The sequence below is a fragment of the Adiantum capillus-veneris genome, chromosome 16 (assembly GCF_014529385.1).
Source record: "Adiantum capillus-veneris isolate H3 chromosome 16, ASM1452938v2, whole genome shotgun sequence".
Lineage (NCBI taxonomy): Eukaryota > Viridiplantae > Streptophyta > Polypodiopsida > Polypodiales > Pteridaceae > Adiantum > Adiantum capillus-veneris.
In genome coordinates this window covers 77,503,836-77,510,900 of record NC_140946.1, presented here as the reverse complement: position 1 = coordinate 77,510,900, position 7,065 = coordinate 77,503,836, and positions in this window count along the sequence as shown.

Genomic DNA, 7,065 nt, shown 5'->3' with positions numbered 1-7,065 from the left:
GAGTTTACTAGCATGCTATATGATGGACCCTATCAAGAGCTTATATCTCTAGCCTAAAGTGAATGATGTTGCCAAAGGGATTGTAACCTAGTTTAACATGGATGCGTAATTGACAAGGTTTGATACCCTTGAGAGAGAGGTCACCTCCCGAGAGAGAGAGAGAGAGAGAGAGAGAGAGAGAGAGAGAGAGAGAGAGAGAGAGAGTTTGTTGCTATAATTATTAGAGCACTTTGATAAACTCTTTTGTGGTAAATTGAATCCATGTTAACTAAAATACGTGAAAGCACAATCTAGTACAATGGAGAGCGAATCACACAACTAAGTGTGAGAGAGTCATCGGACACAATGAATAAGAGGATTTAAGAGAATGCCTCTCCAATGCAAGTAGAGATTAGCCATGGCAAGACTAACTCTAATCACACTCTAATCACTAATCAATTAACTCCTACACACATCAAGTCCACCAAAGTCCAACTTGCCAATCTTATTGAGTCACGATATCACAATCAATACAGTATCCATGATCAAAGCACACACTAATTGCATTGAAGTTGGTCTCCCCAATCATCACATGCAAATCAAGGTACTCTTATCATATCACACACGAGTGGCATTAAGCTCAAGGCTCTTACACCATCACACACTTAAGCACACAATTAGGCACAAGCTCTAATCACATGACCAAGATTGCACACACACTACATTAATCAAGAGCATTAGATAAATAATCAACTAATTGAAATGCTGATGGTAGAAGAGAGTTAGATCAAAGCAAGAAGTTGTCACCTCTCTCAAATCTAGGATAATGAAAGTGTAAAACTACTTTATGACACTAATGAAATGTAGAGAAGACAAGATTAATGAGAAAAATAGAGATTAGATTAATCAAGAAGAGCTACTCTAATTACAAAGGATTAGCGCTAGCCTTCTTAGCATGGGCATTAAACTCAAGGCTAGGCCATCCATAAAGTGAACACTCAAGCGTGAGCTCTCAAGAATGACTACTCAAGAATGGATCCTCAAGAATGAATCCTCTTTGCATAAAAGGGTTTCTTATAAAGGCATGCACTAAAAGCCTTTCTATTATGGGTTTAAATTTGAGCCCTCTACCTTATACAATTTGGAACTCCTAGATGAGCCCAAGACCTTATACAATGTGAATATAAAATATTGTACACATCAATAGCACATCCTCAGCTTGGTGCATAATTGGTGTAGCATGTGTTAGCCGCTGATAACATGCACCAACTTTCAAAAGAAGGGCCTCTTGTATGTAAAACACGCTTGATTGGGCACTTGAAAATGGTGGGGGAATGCTCCATAGTACATTACGTACCACAAATGGGCTCTCTCATGTTGGCAGGGTGGAACAATTGTTGAAGGGAAAAGGTGCTTGTGGAATTCAATCTCTTTGCCTAGGGAGAAACTATTGTAAAGTGAGAGATATACCAATGGCAAAGCCTCCACATGACACCACACTAGGCCTTTACTCCTAACATGGTGCTTGAATGCTCACTCTTGGAAGGCAAGTGGGTCGTGTATTGTGGAAAAAGTAGTTGTGGTAGCCTCCAAGGTCTCTATCGTTTAGTCTTTAGGCATGAAGGAAGACTACAAAGGCGTTCTGCAACACAAAAGAGATCTTGCACCAAAGAGTGTATGTGTGCTAGAGAAGGTGTAGAAACCAAAGGTGGCTCCTCCTACTATGGGGGTTGTGGCTGCTAGGGGGGCAACTACAGTTCTTGGGCATGTGGCTACTATGGGGGCATTGGTTGTTATGAGGCGTGTTACTGTGGGGATTGCTCCTCATTGTTGAGATTTCTAAGACATGGTGCCTACATTGAAAGGAAAACATGATCATAGTGAAGAAACGATCATGGATGCAATGGACTTCTGATAGCTAGATATGGTAACCCAAAACTTTCTACGATTAATACTTAGACATGGTGACTCAAATTTTTTTAAATACCTAGGTATGGTCCCAAAAACTTTTTGACATATGGTCCACTAGTTTTATCTCTATGGACATCAAGACTATAAAATGCCTCTATGTCTAGTCATCCATAGTGTTATATCTATGTCTCATACATATATGTGGTAACATCAAACATATCTACGTATGGTCAATTATAGCATGAATACTATGTGCTCTTATATATGATACAATCCATGTATCTCCCTATGGTAATCTATAGAGTTTTCTCTATGTTTAATACCTAGATATGGTACCCAAAACTTTTCTACATATGGTTGGCTAGTGTTATTTCTATGATTAGGATATAGTACCATACACTGCATTGATGCAAGTTCATCCAAAGCGTTATGTCTATGTCTATTACATATATGGTAATGCCAAAAAACCTTTCTACGTATGATAAGCGATAATGTTAACATTATGTCCATCTAAATATGGTACCATAAGGCCCATCTACCTATGGTCATCCATAACATTGCTCTATGTCTAATACTTGAATATAGTAACCTTAAAATTTTCTATAGATGGTTAGCTGTAGTGCTGTCTCTATTGCCATTAGGATATGGTACTATACAATGCATCTACGTTAAATCTATGTCCAACCCTTTAGCAATAGATGCCCATATGGTCGTTTAGTTGGGCCAATAGTAGTCTCTACATTTGTTTTTCATTTTAATGGAAGTCAAGCTAGGATGTTAAGATTATAGCAAGTATATTAAATTTGAAATCAGGTGGAAGTTTCTTGTGTACCTCTTTTTTAGTTGTTGGCAGTGCCAGAGGCAATTGCTATAGCACTGTTTAAATGTTTATTAAAAAATGCGAGGTCCAATTTCTTAGGCTTTGGTGACCAATGTCCTTGCTATCTACATGAGAGAGAGAGAGAGAGAGAGAGAGAGAGAGAGAGAGAGAGAGAGAGAGAGAGAAGAAGAAGAAGAAGAAGAAGAAGAAGAAGAAGAAGAAGAAGAAGAAGAAATTTTAACGTCGTGGGAAACTATCCCAAAAGACCTCAAAGATCTATCCGACGAGAGTTGAACTCAAGACTTGTTATTCAAGAGGGAAATGGCATACCAATCTACCACACTTGAGTGAGAGAGAGAGAGAGAGAGAGAGAGAGAGAGAGAGAGAGAGAGAGAGAGAGAGAGAGAGAGAGAGAGAGAGAGAGAGAGAGAGAGAGAGAGAGAGAGATGAAATGAAATGTTATATTAACATCTTCAAAAGGACAAAATGGCCTATGAGACCAAAAATGTTACAATTGGTGAATCTGATACCATGTCTGAGTATGGAAATTAAAAGGTACAAAGAACTAACACTAAGACGCTAAGGAGAAAGGAAATGGGGGGGGGGGGGGGGTGTTTGTGGGTTCAAATGGAATTTCTCATTGGTCGTTGTCGGATCTCATCGACCTCCTCCACACACACACACACACACACACACACACACACACACACACACAGAGAGAGAGAGAGAGAGAGAGAGAGAGAGAGAGAGAGAGAGAGTGAGTGAGCATTGTAGTCATATTTTTAATTTTCAAAACAAAAAAAAACTAGTAAATAAAATCTAAAATTGTCTTGTACAAACCTACCAAAAAAGTGTTTGAAATTCATTGTAATTCTTTCCCTCAAAGGGAAGGGAGGGGGAAGAGAGAGAGAGAGAGAGAGAGAGAGAGAGAGAGAGAGAGAGAGAGAGAGAGAGAGAGAGAGAGAGAGATTGAGATTTTATTATCGTCCTCAGAGGGAAAATATGACCTATGGGACCAAAGTTACATGTGATGTAGTATGCGTATGGATGATGAGTGCTCCAAAATTGTGGTGATGAGAGTCGCAATGGAGAGCCCACACTATGGCTGGGAGAGGAAAGTGTGTAGGTCTAAGTCATGGCTCAAAATGTGAGAGAAGCAAGTTCGGATGTGACCAAAAGCTGAGCATCTAGTAGTGTGTGGTACTCAGACTCTTGAACTTGCAGTGAGCATAATGTGCATAGCCGATTTGACTCTTCTTATTGCCCAAATGCCCTGTCTCGCATCGAAGGAAATGGAAGCTAAGACGAATGGCTACAATAGTGTGTATTGCCGACAAGGGGATAGGCTCAAGCATGTAAGATTGAGTACGGTTTCCTCTCTCACCGAAGAACATGGTTTTGTAGTTGGGGTCAATATGGATGGTGTTATGTATGAAGCATGACCACCGGATTTCTCCCAAGACGTAATACATTGGCGTTGTTGAAAAGATTCATTCACATGGGAGTCAATCGAAGTGTCATGTAGCAAGTGTAATGCATCCCATCTCCCAAACCACTTCTTTATGTCTTGCATCCATCCCATGCAATTGTAGGAAGCCGATGTGAGAGTTTTTGACGCATCTTTATCATGTACTCCACAACCCTTTCCATATCCATAACCTCAATTCGAAGAGATTCGGACTCAAGAAGTAGGAGCGTATATGGTGTTTGTGTCTTAACTTGGATAGAGTTTGTAAGAAAATGCTTTTGGACATTCTCAAACTCTTTCCAAGTAAACTTTGAGATGCTCTTGCCCCACACTTCAACTCCATAAAGAAAAACCGGTGTCACCATAGCACAAATTTGTAACCTATGCACGACACATACCCTAAGGCGATACACCGTCATCTGGGAGGACTCTAACTAGGAGGGGGGGGACATTCTCAATGCGAACCCGAGACACTTAAAAAGTACTAAAAGGGCACTGTTTTTTATGTTTGTGAGTCTTGTTGCATTATTTGTGGAGATTTCTAGAAAACCCAAGTATATATGCCCTTATCTAGCATGGTTCTATAGAGGTATGAGGACAAGCAACAAAAAGGAGCCTCTAGGAGTGTGTATATATGTAAAAATAGCAATTTTTACGCAAGAAAATGAAAAAAATGGAGCAATCTGACAAAAAATATGACAAATGAGTGTATATAGAAGCTTATTGTGTTATTTTTTATGATGCTACAGAAACTCCTTCCATAACTCTAAATTTTTTTGTCTTTACATCAATGCGTAGATGACATTGTGCTCTTTTATGGTTTATGGATGGCGGACGTGCCTCTTAAACGTGGGGAAAAAGGCGATGTTTATGGATCCTAAATATATCAATGGGATTTTATCTTTATGTTAGGAAATAGCTTTCACTAGAATCCTTGATTTATCGACCTGGCCTGTGGCGTATGACCCTTACAACCACGATTATGATGGATAAAGGACTTCCTCTCTTCTATTGCTCGTACTCTCTACTTCATGAAAACGGAGTAGGGTGTCGTCAACAAAAAAGGAGAATAAAGGAAGACTATCTATCAAGTTGCCCCAATCTTCTCGGATTTGGAGACTTCACACCAAGGGCACATAAGCTGCGAAGATGCTTGTGCGAGACTTTGGGTATGCGAATCTATGAGTTTCATAGCTTGCGATATGTTACTTTGGTATTCTGCAGGCCCTCTGTGCTTTTCAAATATAGAAGTGGTATCAAAGCATAGCTTATGCTCCTGGGAGATATATCAACCGTGAGATGAAGATACAAACCTAGAAGTTCGGTCAAAATATTAGCGTAATCACTATTGCAACTCAAAACTCACAACCGTGCTCCGATCATCAACAGTTGATGAGCACCAATCAAAGCTAAGTCATGCTCAATTTTTATTTTTTAATTTCAAATTTTGTTTCTTGTTCTTCTCTAAATATATGAATTCTACAACTTGTCTTAAAAAAGCAGATCTCCTTATTGTAGCTACTAACTTTTTAAAAAAGATTATAAGCTACAAAGAAGACCAAGGAATTAGATAGAGATTTTAACCCCACAAAAAACTACCCCAGGGATCTATTTTATTAAGAACTTGTAGGGTTTTGAAAGAGCTCGGGTTTGTGTGGTGTCGCAGCCTACAGGTGGGGGTGAGGCGGGGAGAGGCCTCCATTACAAGGGTACCCCTGAGGGAGGGGGCCCTGGTTGGGCAGCCCCGGCTCTACTCGCTCGTCTGTAGCATCCCTCCATTTTTGGATCCAAGCCGCCTTGGGGGCCGCTTGCTATATGAAGGAAACTCCTCTATTTTGCGGGTAGTGAAGCAGGTGTCAGAGCTCTTTTCGAGGGTGGATGCCTGGGTGTGAGGAGCATGCAACCTCTCTCAAGTTTGGGGGCTTCCACATCTTTGGTGAGATCCTCTTTTCCGACTCCGTGGTCTCCCTTGGAAGGCAGGGCCTGCTAAATGTGGAAGAAGGGTTTCTAGGGTTGACGCTATCGACAATGAAGGATGGGTTGCGGTTGTGTTTTGCTATGGATTGGCCTGCAAGTGGTGGATAATGGTTTGATGTCATGGATCTGGGCAGCTTTGTGGGGTATTGTGATATGGTCATGCTACTGTATTGGATGGTCTACCGATTCATTGGTGGTTGCAAGCTTGTGGACTTTCACTTTTGTGCTCAAGTTTTTTTTTTTTGGAGTTTGGGTTTCTAAGAGTCCTATGATGCTATTTTCGATCGATTTGGCAGTTAGGTCGTGTGGGGTGACATCCCATTTGACGTGGTGGCCTTTGGCTGAGATTATCGTGCTTAGTTGCTTCTCCACATGCAAGGTCAATACATAAGGTCCGATGATATGATTCTGATGTCCATTGGCCAAACATAAAACTCTTTATGCAATACATGATGGCTTCGGAGAGTAGCATATAGTCAATCACACTATCCCCATTATGTTTTCTACAAGTAAATCCATTGGTTCCACTCCGCAAAGATACACCATTGACAATGATCATACTTGTGCTATTACACATGTGTAATAGTAACTTCCCATAGTGATCCGACTCTTTCTCATACATTGACGTACGATCATACAAGTGAACTTCCTCCAACTCCCTTGAAATGTATGGCATATCAAATTGTTGAGTATCATGTTGCAATGTTTTTGTGCAAGCATTCATATCCCCAAATACAATAACATCACCTTTGCCTTTGAAATAAGGAATGTCCTCTTCTAAATAAAAAAATGGATGATCTCTATCCATGCAAGCATAAAAGGGAGAATCATGATGAGGAATGTAGCAAACGACTACAAAAATGAGGAATGTAGCAACCGACTACAAAAATGAGTACTCTTCTTGGTGTCA